We start from the raw sequence: 14,336 nt of genomic DNA, 5'->3' as shown, positions 1-14,336 counted from the left end.
TTATCTCTGCATAAAAATCTAGACAAACAGGAAAAACAGAAATAAAACATCTTATCCTGAGTTTATAATCACTTCGTTCTTACAACATTTTATATTTCAGAAATCTAAGACAACTTAGACTGCACTCATTTACGATATAGATAAAGAATTTAACGTTATGTTTTCAGCAGCAGTCTGTCCTCATTTTGTCTGTTCTATTGCTGTTCTTTCTTAGAATAAATTAGATATGAAATGTTACCAGGGCAAAATTTTGTGTTGAATAATCCTTTAATGCTATGGAGGACACAATGTGAAAATGTTCCTTCTTCAATTCTCTGGTTACTCATCTCCCTTGATGGTGAGTTCTATCATGCCTTTACTCCCTAATCCTGGTAAAAACAGCTCTCAAATCATTACCAACACAAGGTGTTGAGATTCACTTAACATAATGTTCACTCCATGCAAGGATATTTATCATATAGCCAAAAAGATGGAATTCATGTGCAAAGATGTCCATTGTTTTGTTGCCACATTCCAACCTCCTGACTCTTTCCACGCTCCCTCCATATGCTATCATAAATGGAGAATAAACCAGGTATGAAAACTATTATTTGCCTAGGTCCAAATGTCTAGAAGGTTTAAAACCCTAACAAGCTGGGTTGGAACCTGTATGAGCTGTGAAGACTCCTTTTGCAAAGATAAAAAGGATGGACTATATCCATTGTTTTATGCTTCTTTTTCCCTAGTCCACACAGTGATTTTATCTAAGTTATTGCTATAAAGTAAGAAGGACATATTTCTTCCCCATCAAGAAACCCCAATGTACCTATTACCAAAACAGCCATTGGGAAAAAGTAAATGAATCAATCCAAAAGAAAATAATACAATGAGACAAGCTCTCCCCCAAATCAGGAGATGTCTTCATATAGAATCAAGAAACTTTACTCTTCACATTGAAATTTGTGGGTCTTATCATCAAATGTTCATCCTTGATGTAGAACATAACAAAATCTGATCCCTGAGAATATAAAAAGGTTGGGAGGTTGGGGAAGCACTGACCTTTACCCTAAAAAATGCAGGATTTAATCTAAGTGCAAAGAAGAGTTTATAACAAAATACTCTTGGTGTGACTGCCTTCTGAATTAAAGTAAGGACATCTACTAAAGGCCAGCTTTGCCTTTTAGGTCTTAGAAACTGCAAATTTTTTGAGTGCATAAGTTCTAAAGAAGCACTTCTAAACCTTTAATGTGTATATGAATCGCTGGAGGTTCCTGTTAAAGTGCAAATTCTGATATGAAAAGTCTGGGGTGGAGCCTGAGATTCTAAGTTTTTAATACTTGCAGGTGATGTTGATTCTACTGGTATGTGGATCACATTTTGAATATGATGTAGGGCATTCTGCTCTGGAAGCATGATATAGCAGTGAAAAATGGCTATACTCTAGCCACATGTTTTTAATTGAAATTGAAATTTTCCATTACATATGGCATTAAAAGAGTATATTTAGGTAATAAAGCGGCCACATACACTTAGAGCTTTATACATATGAAGAGCTTGTAACATTTCTATTCATTTTTAAATTAAAGCTCAATTTTTATAAATATGTTTCCAAGCCCATGCTTTAATGATAACCTTATTTTGAAAAAGGGTTCTGTAGAAGAATGACCACATTGCTAGTCACAAAGACTCAAAGGCAGACGATGCTCTCAGCATACAGGATTAATTTATGTTGCTTTATTTATGTCTGATGGAGAACAAATTTCTAAAACATGAACAGTTAAAACTTTTTTTAGCTTTCATCCTATTTTAATATAGAGGGCATCTATAAACAAACAAAAATGAAAGTGGCTCTGTTTCGTTTTCAGCTCTGAGAAAAAAATTTTGCAAAGTATTTTTAAGTTTTAACCCAAGAGTGGTCTTTCATCCTCCTTTGTGGAACAAAAATGCAAATCAGGATGAAGAAACCATCAGTGACTATTTGGGGGTTTGTTGGAGGGTTCCTCCAGCTTCAGTGAATTACCAAGAATACATGAAGCCTATTTCTCTGTGAAGCTAAACTTTAAAAAAACAAGCCAAGAGATATGAAGGGAAAAGTGTGATTGCTCTGACAGCAAAAACAAACAAGCATCTCCAGAGGGGATTACTCCCCCTGCTTCAAAGTAACTAAAACAAAGAAAGCTGAGCCAGCTTCAAAGGAAACAACACCTGTCCACCAGACAAGGATGAACTAATCAAACAGTGCCTATGTGTGCGATTCAGCAGCCTTTATGGTCAACACCAAGCAACCCACTTTTACTCCAAAGATTTAACTTTCCAAAGCCAACTCCTTCTCATGGAATCCTAGGGCTAAAGGAGACCTTAGAGATTGTATACATCCAAAACTCCAAAGAACCCCACAGAATGCCCTTTCCATCAGTGCCATCAGCCTGTCTTCCAGGCTCTGTCTTTCCAAAACTAGCTGTAAATCATGAACAGCTTTAATTGTTGGAAAATACTTTCTAAAATTGAGAGCTAAAATTAAAGTCTAAATTGTGAAGAAAGTTTTTGCCTTTGGAGAACAAGTTTGATTTCACTTCCACATGGAAGTCCTTCAAAGGCCATTTTATCCCCATGAAATAGTCTTTCCTTTCCCAGTTTAATCATCTCATAGGGTGGTGTACTATATTTTTTACCATTCAGATTATCTAATTTTTCAATGGCTCTTTTAAAATGTTGTGCCTACTGAATATAAGACTCCAGATGCAATCTAGTTAAGTGCAGAGTAAATTTGCATTTTTACCTCCCACAATCTGGAGATAATATTTCTGTTATTTCAGCATCAGATTACTTTCCTTTTTGTCATAAATTTGCCAACAATGTCTTTTTCTTTTACATAAACCACTATTAGTTATATTTCCCCAGCCTTCTCATGTACAATGGATTTTTTAATCTAAGTGTAGAACTTAACATTTATTCCTATTGATTTTCAGCTTTTAGTTTCAGTTAGCTGTTTAAGTTAACCATCTTTTGAGTTTTTATTTTGTTACTCAAAATATACCTCCATAAACTAGACTTCTGTAAATTTGATAAGCAAACTCTCTCTACTGTCATCCAAGTCATCATCAAAAATATCAAATAGAACAGGGCCCAAACAAGATATAAAGGAGGTTAATAAACTTTCAGTATATTTCCTCAGCAAAATAGAAATTTGCTTAAACATTATGTTTTCTCTTATCACTCTTCCACTTACTGACCTTATTTGAGAGAGGACACCGAACTTAGAAGAATGCTTAGCTTGACTGCAGTTTCTAAATCCTGCTCCCTAAAGAATTGTAATGCCACATATCTAGTTATAATAACAATCCTTATATTCTGCTCAAATGTGTGATAGGACAACCAACCACACCATTTTAATTGTTCTGTATGCATCACTTCATTAAATTGTCATCTGAAATAAGTATTATTATCCCCGTTTATGAGGCTTGTTGGAGAACTTAAGTAATTTCCCTAAGATTCCTAAAATATAGCCAAAACTTAACTTTAAATCTGACTCATTCTAAACCCCATATTTCAAGTATTGCATGACATTGCTTCCTGGAATTTAGAGGAGTTCACTGGATTTTCAAGGTCAGAATATGGAGTTGAGTAACTCATTCTTTGGGAATTTAAACAATGAGTTGAGAGCACATATTGCAGTGAGGAACATTCTTCATAGGTGGACTTAAAGGAGTATTCCTTAGCTAGGCCGAACATGAAGTAAAATAAAAATTGAGAAAGTTGGTAACTCTACTTCAAGGGACAATGTTGTACCATAATAAATCAATAGTTTAGTTCTTCTTTCAATTTACCAACAGAAACTTTGCGGCAGGCTAACCACTCAGCATGGCACACTTTCTTCAAACATAGCTCGCCTTTATTTTCAATTGTTTGCTACTTCAATTCACACCTGTATTAGTTAGGGTTCTCTAGAGAAACAGAATCAACAGGGAACACTTGCAAATATAAAATTTATGAAAGTGTCTCACGTGACCATAAGAACGCAGAGTCCAAAATCCACAGGGCAGGCTGCGAAGCCGATGACTCCGATGGATGGCCTGGATGAACTCCACAGGAGAGGCTCACCAGCCAAAGCAGGAATGGGAATTGTCTCCTCTGAGTCCTCCTTAAAAGGCTTCCCATGATTGCATTTAGCATCACTAATTGCAGAAGACACTCCCCTTTGGCTGATTACAAATGGAATCAGCTGTGGATGTAGCTGACGTGATCATGATCTAATCCTATGAAATGTCCTCATTGCAACAGACAGGCCAGCGCTTGCCCAATCAGATGAACAGGTACCACAACTTGGCCAAGTTGACACCTGTCCCTAACCATGACAACACCCATTTATTTTCCCTCACAACTCAACCCACAACTTTCTCACTGCCTGACCTGAGACATGGATCATGATTTTCAGTGTCATCAGCTAAAGGATGTATCAGGGCAATTAACAGATGGATTGGGAAGACTGCATGAAGCCCAAATTAAAATCCCACTAAAATTACTATACCGAATCTGTAAATACCCAAACTAAACAAGTGTTTCTTGAGATAAGCTTCAGTGAGCTGTGGAGGAGTTCTGCTCCTATCCACATTCCCAATTCACTGACATAATAAATTTTATTGAGCATTAACACTTTCATGGTTAGGTTCATGTGTCAACTTGGCCAAGTGATGGTGCCCAGTTATCTGGTCAGGCAAGCACTGGCCTAATCATTACTGCAAGGACATTTCATGGCTGGCTTATTAAGTCATCAGCAAGTTGATTGCATCCACGGCTGCATACATCAATCCAAGGGGAGCATCTCCCACAATTAGTGATGTTTACTCTAATCTGTCCTTTAAAATAGATCATTTTGACTCTCTCTCCATTTTAGCCAGCCAGCCTCTCCAGGGGGATTCAATGAAGATCTTCATGTGAGCTGTCAGCTCATGCCCTGCCCTACAGAATTTGGACTTGTAAATCCCCACAGTCACATGGAACACTTGATGAAATCTCATATTTGCAGATATCTCCTGTTACTTCTGTTTCCCTAGAAAAACATGACTAATACAAATACTAAGCTTATTCTTATGATGAAACAAAAGCAAAATAGGATGTATTCTCTTTCGTTGAGGAAGATTTCTCCATTGAAGAAAAAAAGTCTTAAGGCGATTAAAAAAAATCTGAAAACAATAAGACAGTGCTACACTAAAAATGAAAATAGAAAACATATTAGACTGGGAAAAGGATAGCTGAGTTTTTAAATTAGACTTTACTAGTAATTTGTCTTAAATCCCATAGGTCATTATTATAATCACCCTGAACTTCCTTACCTCTTTTCCTCTTCATTATATTTGCTTCACGCAACCCCATATTTTATTTCCCTTGCCACACCTGTACAGAAGTAGCAGAATGGAGCTGTGGGAAAACCAGCCTGGCTGGTTTCACTTTACACTCATAACCACAAACCTCTTTTGAACCCTCATCACAACCAAAAATCTATTACCTTTTATCAATAAACTTGATTTCCCAACTCTTTAAATATGTTATTTTATAACTTCTTAACATTTCTCAAACCTCCTATACCTACTCCCCTCTTCAGATTAAGTTGATGACCTGTATTATACTTTATTAATAAAATGAGCATGTATTAGTTTTCCAGGCTGCTATGAGAAATACCACACAATGGGTTAGTCTAAATACTCAGAATTTATTGTCTTGCAGCTTTGGAGGCTAGAATGCTTCTTTCCTCCTGGGGACTGTGTTGCCAGCTGTTGGCCTTCTGCAAACCTTGAGGTTCCTTGGGACTTGCATCTCTGCCTCACTTCACATGACATTGTCCTCCCCTTTCTCTTCCGCTTCCAGTTCCATTGACTGGTGGCTTCCAGCTCCTCACAGTGGCTATCTATGACTCTGCATGAATTTCTTCTGCTTATTTAGAACCTTGATAATCCAATTTAAGTTTCAACCTCATTTAGTTGTGTGATACCTTAACTAAAAATAGCATGCTGACCGGATTCACACACTCACAGCAATACAGATTAAGGGGAAGAACATGTCTAAATTGGGGTACATGATTCAATCTACATAAAGCCATCAGAGGGAATTCTTTTATATACTTGGTAAACTAGAAACAGTAACTTGCATCTCTTCCCTCCTAATTCAGTATAAAAACATTCCTTCTCACATCAAAGGAAAAATCTCTCCACCTGTGTATTTTGAGTTTCAGCCACACTTAATTTTTGAGGACTTTGCTCCTTCCTTTATCCTCTCTCAACTGCATGATAAATCTTTCCTTCACTACCAGATAATTCACATTCTCATAAAAATATCCAAACACACTCACATAAAAACATACTTAGTATCTCCCAGCTTTAAAAGGAAAGAAAAATAAAATCAAACAGAAAAAACTCCCCTACTTTACCATCTCTTTGGACTCCTTCACTATTATTCTGTTCTCCTTCATAGCTTCATTTTTTTCACCTTTTAATCACTATTTTGCTCACTCCAATCTGGTTTCTAACTTTACACTCTACCAAAATGATTTTCTCCAGTGACTTCCATGCTGCATCATCTTATTCTGTCACAGACGACATTCCACGCAGACAACATCCTCCTTCCTGAACACTCTCTTCTTTTGATTTCCACGGTACCACACACCCTCCAGGCCTTTCTCCCCACCCACCAGCCACTTCTTCTCAGACTCCCTCACTGGCATCAGTCCGACTGGCTTTAAATGTTGAAATACTTCAGAATTGTTTCTAAGCCCTGCTTCTCTATCTGTACCCTCTCCCTAGGTGATCTCCTATAGGCTAATTTCTCAAATGCTACCTCTGTGTTGGATATTCTCAAATAATTTCTCCATCACAATTTTAGCCCATGAGTTCTGAGCTGTCTATGTATATCTACACTTGGATTTCTATAGGGAATCTCTGAGGCTTAATATGCTTACATTGAAATTCTTGATTTCTCATTCAGTCCTTGAAAATAGGAGAGGGTTATAGAGAAGTGGAAAAGTTAAGGGTAAAATGAAAGCAAAGATAAAAAAGTGGGAATAAGGTTATGAAGAAATTCAACTTTGGCCATGGTTATAAAATAGGATTTTGAAGTTTAATATATACCAATGAACATTAAAGAGATGAAAAAGTTGAATTCATTATTAATATGATCATGTATAGCTAACATAGAGTTGAGTTGACACTTATAGGAGCCAAATATAGCAACAGATTATGAAAACACAATGTTGTGCTGGTCAGCCACATGGAACTAGAAGTCACATAGAATGGGTAGAGCCATGAAAGAGAAAGGAGGAAGTTGGAAGGACAGAGACCAAGAATGGTAGAAAATAGATATCATAGAGCCTTGAAAGGAGATTTGGTTTGTTTTTTGTTTTTTATTTTGTTTTCTGTGAAATCAGAATATTGTTCTAGAATAAGCAATGGTGATCAGGGATAATCTGACTCCGCTGGTAAGATGATTGGTCACTCTCCACCTCTTGAAGGGTTTTCCAGGCAAGCAGTATCCTTGAGAGTGACTCAGGTTTCAATTAAGGCTGTAGGTAGAGGGAAGGAGTTGAGGTCATATGAGAGTTAGATTATCCTTGGTCAGACCTTCCAGAATACACAAAGGAAAAAATTGAGAATGATGGAGAGATGGATTAGTGAGAGGAATTAAGTCAAAAGAGGAATGAAGGCATAAGAGATAGCAGATGATATGAGAATTTTGACTATCAATGATTAGAGATGACAAAGATATGAAACAAATCACATTAAATTCACTTAAAGTTTACAAATGAAAATTTAAGGTTGTTATCTCCTCTGAGATAGATACAGACTTTCCCAATAGTTGTATGACAGAAGAGTTCTGTCTTCAACCATGAAAGTCAAATTGTTAATGTATTTGTTTAACTCTATAAACCATTCTGTACAATAAACACATAGTGTAGATAAATGTGATAGGTACCATTTGTAGCATATTTTCCTTAGTGGTCAAAATGTTTTTTTTGATTTTTTGCTTTTTGTGTGTGTGTGTGTTTTGCTTTTTTAGTAGCAGCTATAGGTATTTCAAAGAATCATGGGACTGTTGATGCAAAAGACATACATAGCACGTGCAACATTCAATCTATTATTTATGATCCAGAGCATTATGGAAATTAGTTTGGTAAATGCATATCAATGTTGCAAGAGCTCTTCCTTCCTAACCCCACATTATTTCCCTTTAAAAAATCAGTTGTAAACACAACTGAGAATTTCTGAATGCAGTTAATTTGCAAAATATAAAAGACCCTTTCAATTTAAGAGCTGAAAATGTTCAGGATTTATTCCAGATTGTAATTGTCATGAAGATTAAACTGAATTTGCACTTCTAGGCATAAGTGATGAGGTTAATTATCTCTAGAAGGGGATGAAAGGGAGGAAATATTCTTACAGGAAGTAGAGAAGGTTTCTAAGCTTTCCTTTCATTCCTAGGTGTGTCATCTCTCACTCAGAGCTCTTATACCCACTTACAGTCCTAAACAACCAGGCGAAAAGGGATCTAAACTCAGTTCTCTGCCACCCAACCTCAACCCTCTGATTTTTTCAGTCTTTCTCTTACTGCCACATGATTCCCTATTCTCCAGAATCATCAGAGGATCAAGCTGCCTTTAAACTGTTAACTTCCTCTATTCTGACCTCTAACACCAAAGGTTTGTTTTGCCTGTTTTTAAACATTGTATAATTGAAATCATACAGGTTTTATATACATACTGTGCTAATATAAATTTAATTTTATATAAAATATAAATTTAGAAATGTGAGAACATTCTAGCCAGATTTCACTAGGGAAAATTCCAAATAAGTGTCCTTTCCCTGCAATAAAAATCTTTTCCAGCTGAAAATTGATATTAGAAAGCTGGGAAGAGGCATTTTAGTTAATATACAAGTTGGGCTGCTATAACGAAGATACCAAAAAATGCAATCATGTAAACAATAGCAGTTTACCCTTCTTTTGCATCAAAGTCTAGGTGGATGATTTGGGTATGTTATAGTGGCTTGATGGTGTTGGGAAGAGGATTCTTCTGTTTTGTCAGCTTACCATTCTCAACATGGGCCATTTCATATTGAGGATGTTCTTTAGGTACCATCATTAAAATTATACCTTCACCAGCAGCAAGTCTGAAGGAGAAGAGGAGGGCATAACCCTTACTCTCAAGAGCACAGCTCCCAAATTGCACACATTTCTGCTCACAGTCTATTAGCCAGAACTTAGTCAACAGGACACACCTTTCCACAAGGGAAGCTTGGAAATATATTCTTTATCTGAGCAGCCATGTACCCAATGAAGAACTTTATTACTGCAAAGGAAGTGGGTAATTGATTTTGAAAAAATAGCCAGCAGCTAATACCACACATATTCATTTTTGCTCTAAATAAAAAGACTGACTAAATTTATCCTCTAACACCTTACAAAACTTGTGTTATTGTACAACTGGTACAAATGGATACTTTTTACAGTTAATACAATGAATAGCTATATATTTATTTTTATGTTTGTTTTTTAATATCCATCTTGCACACTAAACTTTAGAGTACAAGCTACATAAAACATGTATATTTTATTACTCATTTTATAAGCTTCTATCTATCATATGAAGGACTCCCACATTGAATAGTGTTGACTCCTACCCTTTTAGCTAGGATACATATTCTCCCAAAGTTCGGTCATTAAAATAATGAAAGTAGTGAAGTTAATATCAAAAGAAAGCTTTTATCCTCCAAGATTTAAAACCAAGAGTTCCAGGCCCATAGCACCTTCTGAGGAAACTTGATTCAGTCAGATTCAAGGAAATCTGCTGGACATAGTTTGTTCCCTTATGTGTGAGGCTTGGTTCCCACATCTTGCCTCTGTCCCACACTTGTTTCTACCAATCCCAGGTTCCTTTCTCAACTGCATGTGCTTATTTGCCTGTGTCTCCACCCCCAAAAATGGAAATATCCCTGAGCATACATGTGCAAGAAGCAATGTTTCTCTATGAACAAAGGAAAGAAGCCAAAGATTTTGTGCACATTGTGAGTCTTCAAACAGCAAGCAGCAGTCCTATGCTTAGTGTGTGTCATATATGGGGGTTATTTTTTCTAATAATGTCAAAATTTTCAAGAAATATATCAAGTATCCTCTGCTTGAGTGAAGGAAGCTCTATGCAAATGTGTTTGCATCCTTCATTTCTAGACACAAGATTCTCTGTTTCAGCTTAGACATCGTTCTTACACGTCACTCAGGCAGAAGCTGAAGCACTATCAAATGGAAGAGGGGGGTTTCTGTATGCATTTGGCAGTGGTCAGACCAAGCCAATTTATTTGCAGGAGCACCAAAACTTTTCATCATCTCCTTCAGCACTATGTGACATGGGGAGGAGAAGCAGCAAGACCTAAGGGAGCCACAGTGAGATCTGTTTCGGGCACTGTTTCATTGGTCTAGACATTTTCCTATTCTTCAATGTCTGCAAGACTGAATGCATTTCCCAGTCCCTAAAGCCCATTTGTTCCCCCTTCTGAGGGCCCATGTAAGATGGCAGAAGCACAGTGCATCCACAGCCACAGCTGGCAGCTTGGTTTCTGGACCCATAATCATGCCAATCAGTGCTTCCGACATAAAACTTTCTCAAAAACTCAAAGCCAGAGGCCCCATTTGATGTCACCAGCTTTCTCTTTCAACTCAAGTCCTACAATTAGGCAGCTTTGTGTTTTTATCACACTTATGCATTATGATGGTTATTTAGGCTGATGCACAATAGTCTCCAAGAATATGCTTTCCCAATCCATGCCTTCCTCCTACTCAGCAATGTTGCTAAAAAATGCCAAGAAATTCAATGAAGGTCACAAGCAATGCAGTCCTTAAGGCAACAGGCAGCAGTTTCTTTTTCTCCAGCTCTCCACTGATAAAAATCACACGCAAAAAACCTCCTCAGAACCTTATGGCCTGGCCCCATAATTCTGCTACTCATAAAACCTGTCCTTTCACACATGTAGCAGATTCAGAGAAATCTGCGATTCAACTTGCCCATAACAAAACACACATCCCACCCACCTTGTGCTCAACTTTCTATAAGGGCTAAAAATAGGGTCTAACTAAAAGGAAGTGGTCATTTCTGCTGCAAAGGTGAAAATAGACATTTTATTATAGCATCTTACAGCTATACAATAAACTGGTAAGAAAATCTTAGAAATAACTGAAAGCCCTGATGATCTGTTTTTCACATACAATGGAGTTCTCAGAAGCACCAACTACCCAGTAGCCAAAATGAAAGTAAACATTCAAAATTTAGCTGAAATGATAAATCACTGACCCTTCATGGAAGAATGCCACTTATTCCCAAGAAGAATTCACAGTATCCACAGTTCTACTCAGTGGGGTGGGTCAGAAGGGACAAGGGAAGGGTTTGCATTTATTTTGTACTCCAATTAAGAAATGAAAGTCTTTTGCAGCAAGGTAAAAACACAGATAAGAAGGTATGACAAAAGTTACTAGGGATCTTTAGGGAAAAGTAAAGAATAAAAATTTTTATTAGCATATTAAGTAATACAGAAAATAAACATTTTGCAGAATATTGAAGGTTGCAATCCTCCAAAAACAATCAATAGAAAATAATTCTACTTGAAGTCAATAATTAGCATTTAAAGATGCAAAAGTTAAGATATTTCTTTAAACCATTACAAGAACCCCATAAAAATAACCCGTCCATCCCAGTATCCAAAAACAGGTGGAAAACAATGTGAGGCACACAGTTAGGTATGAGAAAAAGAGTCCACATGGGTCTAGGATAGATTATTCCTTCAACATGCTAATGAAAAATCCTTCCTTTTACCTTGGTAAATCCCATTTCCTAAATCTTCTTGTTTATTTTTCATACACTAAAGTATCAAATTTGTATGCCAAATAAGATTGGCTCAGAGTCCCTCCTAGCGCATATGAGAAGTTCCATTGGCACTGTCTTAGATCTCTGAACTTGCGGCTCTTATATTATCATGGTCAGACACCACTCACATGTTTGTTCTGCTCTCTCAGTTTCATGCTCATCTAGCTTCTCTTTACTGTTCATTTCTCTATGTCCTATCATACATTTAAACATGAAACACAGATCCTTTTACATGATGACCCTGGATGACACTCTCCCAAGACAGTAGGCAATAGATCCAGGGATAGCACTTGAAGTGGGAGAAGATGTAACTTTGCTTCACGTTATTACATATAACTAAGTCTTCTTAAAATGCTTCTTGCCAATACCACATTTAATATCTCACTGGTTAATTTTTGTCCTAAAGTCACTGTCCCATCATGAGAAAACTGAATTCCCAAATGAATCTGTCTTAGTTTCCTAGCTGCTATGACAAATGCCACATAATGGATTGGCTTAAACACAGGAGTTTATTGGCTCCTGGTTTCAGCAGATAGAAGACTTGCTTTCTTCTGGGGTTGGTAGCACCTAGCCAGGACAGCCAACCTAGTGTTATTTGGTTTTGATAGCACATAGCAATATTCTCTCCTTGCTCTTCCATTCTATTGACTTTTGGGTCTGGCCCTTCCCTGTGGCTTTCTTTTCTTTGTAAGACCTCCAGAAATAAGAGTAAGACCCCTCTTGTTTCTGTTGGCCACCCCTTGACGAAAACTAACATCTTCAGAAGGCTCTACTGACAATGGGTTCACACTCACAGGAAAGGGGTTGGAGCATGTCTTTTTCTTGAAGGGCTCCCACCATTCTTTAATCCCCCCTCTCATATTCCCCTGTCATGCCAAGAGAGAGGTAAAATAAGGAAACAGTAATGCTTTCAGAGTGCCATTTGTGTCTTTAGGGTGCCCATGTGATGCTGTATTAGCTGGGGTTCTCTAGAGAAACAAAATATAGCAGGAAATATCTGTTAATACAAAATTTACTAAGGCATCTCATGCAACCGTGGGGATGTAGACCCCAAGGTCCATAGGGGAGATCATGAGCTGGCAGCTCCAATGAAGGTCCTCATCAAACTCTCAGAAGAGGCTAGCTGGCTGAAGCAGGAAGAATAATTGTCTCTTCTGAACCTTCCTTAAAAGCCTTCCAGTGATTAGATTAGGCATCACTCATTGCAGAAGACACTCTCCTTAGCTGAGGATGCTGCCAACATAGTCATGATTTAACTCCGTGAAATGTCCTCAGAGTAACAGACAGGCCAGCACTTGCTGACCAGAGAACCAAACACAACTATCTGCCAAATTGACACATGAACCTGACCATGACAGATGCCAAATGCAGTTCAGTTGCTTTTCACCCTCAGGTATATCTCCTGAAGAAAGTGTAGACCTGAAAAGGATGGAGACTGAGTATTTTCTTTGTCAGGCAGCACACCAACACTGGCAAGACAAGTTGTTGTTCTGTTTCCTTAATCAGTCCAGTCTTAGAAATTTGGCACTGAGAATTAAAAACTATCTATGAACTCTTATTTACACTTTCTCCTAAGTAGATAATAAAAGGCTAACTCTAACTATGCTGCTATTCACTATTATGGATTCAGAAATAAAAAAACTATATTTAAAAATCCTTCTGACAGTTGATTCTCTCAAGACTTTAGTGAGTAGGTAGAGGTAATGTAAAGTACCTCCATGAATTTGGAAATTGGTTTACCCACTGAGAGCAAGATTAGCAAGAATCAACAAAGAGACTAGAAGAGATTAGTTATCTGTAGAAGTACCAAAGTAGTTTTATAAAATGAAAAATTAAGGAGAATTGTAAACACCCAACTTTAGGCAAGCTGACTTAGGCAAAAGCTTGCAGAAACAGTACTGGAAAATGAAACCTGAAGTTTAATAATTTTTAAACCAACCTGAAGAAAGAGGAGACTAGTTTTCAAAGGTTCATAAAGGAAAGCCAAGAGTCAGGGACATGATGTCAGTGTATCTTCACACAATCCAGAATAGGGGGTTCTTTGATGAGCCAACATGAATCTCTGGTTGGCACATTCTTATCTGGTGGTAGAATGGAGTGCTGATTATACCATTATAACTTGATGCATTATACCACCAAAAAATCTATCTAAATTGCATTGCTTTTGTTCCATTCTCACATGCAACCTTCTGATTAAAATAACTGACTCCACGTATGGATTTTCTAATGGGAGGTTGGGGAGGGAATACAATGGCAAGCTGATATGCATTTTTCTGATCGGTCTGGAACTTTCAATAACTTCTCTCTGCCTTAATTTCACATCTGTAAAGTGGAGTTAAAAACAGTTGCTACCTCATTGTGCTGTGTGAGAATAAAACAAATTAATAAATGTAAACTGTTTAGAGGAGTACTAGAAAATACACTCTGACCCCAATTAAATATTGATCTTACCACTGTTGTT

Source organism: Tamandua tetradactyla, chromosome 10 (genome assembly GCF_023851605.1).
Source record: "Tamandua tetradactyla isolate mTamTet1 chromosome 10, mTamTet1.pri, whole genome shotgun sequence".
Classification (NCBI taxonomy): Eukaryota; Metazoa; Chordata; class Mammalia; order Pilosa; family Myrmecophagidae; genus Tamandua; species Tamandua tetradactyla.
The sequence above is the reverse complement of the archived record's forward strand: the minus strand, read 5'-3'. Positions refer to the sequence as shown.